At 22.4% G+C, this 1,829-nt stretch overlaps 1 long non-coding RNA gene across 1 annotated transcript in view; it reads right to left on the reverse strand.

Annotated features, from left to right (window-relative positions):
- LOC107616272 overlaps window positions 1-903 on the reverse strand; it is a 1,688-nt gene extending 785 nt beyond the window's left edge. Inside the window, exon 1 of the long non-coding RNA XR_001614510.2 lies at window positions 686-903. This is a non-coding gene — a long non-coding RNA (uncharacterized LOC107616272). The remainder of the gene's footprint in view (window positions 1-685) is intronic.

Raw genomic sequence — 1,829 nt, forward strand, 5'->3', positions numbered from 1 at the left:
GTCTTTAAAATTTTTTACTTTAAGTACTTCTAAAAGTATTCTATATTTTAAAAAATGCGAGGACAAATACAAAATGAGGAGTTTGATAAGTACCTTTTTAAAAAATTTTCACTAAACCAAATCAAAATCAATTTCTAAAAAATTTTTAGTCAAATATTTTAGTGTTTAACAAATTATAATTGCCAAATCATTCTTCAAATTTTTATTTCGTTAGATAAATAATCAAAGTTCATATCAAATTGTTCATTTATATAGAGACAAATATAAGAATTTTAAATTTTTTTAAAACTGTTATATTTTAATAAATAACGATAAAGACTAATAATCTATTTAACATTTTACTAAAATTTGAAACAAAGTTAATATATTTAACAAAATAAAAAAAATTAAAAACTCATTTAACAATTAAAATTTGTTAAAAATCGAATTGTCTGACTAAAAATTATTCGGACATTGAGTAGTAATATTACTCTATATTATAAATGATACTTATTTTTAGCGGAGGAACTAATAGAAAAATAGTGTGAAAAAAAAAGTTTTTCAGCCCTGCCGAACTATTAATTAATATCAATTTTTGAAGCAATATGTATAATATTTTAATTTCAAGCATAAATCAGAGAGACACATAGAAACACTGAAGAAAGAAAGAAAGCAAGCAAGCGAAAGAGAGAGTGTGAGAGTGTACCAGATTCCCCAGATTCAGAGACTACGATAAATAAGAGAAGCAAGTAAGGAAGTAACAAGGAAGCTTTTGCCATTTTGAAAGTAATTTTGAGAAGTTTTTGTTTTAATTTGCCTATGGCATGGTAGAATGAATATAAAGCTTGAGTGCATATGTTTATAAGGAAAACTGCATTGATTTTCATTACAGCAAATGATGCTATATCGTGGAAGGCATAGTCATTAATTATTTTTCTTTGTGGTGGATTAATTAATGAGTAATGTTATATATTTAAGTTTTTTTTATGAACAAAGTTGAATCAAGTTAAATAATAAAGTTTAGAATAATATTATTTATAATTAATTTTTATTAATATTAAATTAACTTGATTACATCTTAAGGAGATTATTTCGATAAAGATATTGAAAATATCTTTTTTTAAAACGTTTATATGTGTTATGATATTATTGGATATCTTTGTTAAATCGGCTAATAATTTATTTTTTAATAAACTATAATAAAATCGGTTTATTATAGCAACAATAATAAACTCAGTTGTCCGCACTATAATTATTAGACCCGATTTGATTCGACCAATTTACACAATCTAAAGCGAATCATGTTTAAATTTTTTGATAAAAAAACAAATATATTCCTAATTTTGTTTTAGAAAAAAAAAACTATGATCAAGTGGGTTATGTAAATTGATCGGTTTGACTTGATCTGATAACAATTAGATTTATTGTTGTTGTTATAAAAAATTTGGGTTTTTTCTATTTTTTTTAAAAAAATTAAAAATAATCAATTCATTAATACGTCTAATAATAGTACGACATATAAGTGTCTTTACAAAAAGACGTTTTATACGTCTTTATAAGAGCATCCTCTGTATCTTAATTCCCAGACATTTGATACGTTATCCAAATGACCGTACTTAAAAATTAATTTTTAATTTCGTAATTAATTTTTGAAAAAATTACACTCCTCTCTCCTCTATTTTATAAATATACATTCTCCTCTCTTCTAATTTTTAAAAAACTCCTCTTTAATCCATTTAAATTTTTTTTTGTTAACTAATATTAACTTTATCCATTTTTTAAGAAAAAATAAATTATTTTTTAAAAAAATACCCATTAGTAAAAATTTTATTTTTTATCATTAAATTTTA

The sequence above is a fragment of the Arachis ipaensis genome, chromosome B01 (assembly GCF_000816755.2).
Source record: "Arachis ipaensis cultivar K30076 chromosome B01, Araip1.1, whole genome shotgun sequence".
Classification (NCBI taxonomy): Eukaryota; Viridiplantae; Streptophyta; class Magnoliopsida; order Fabales; family Fabaceae; genus Arachis; species Arachis ipaensis.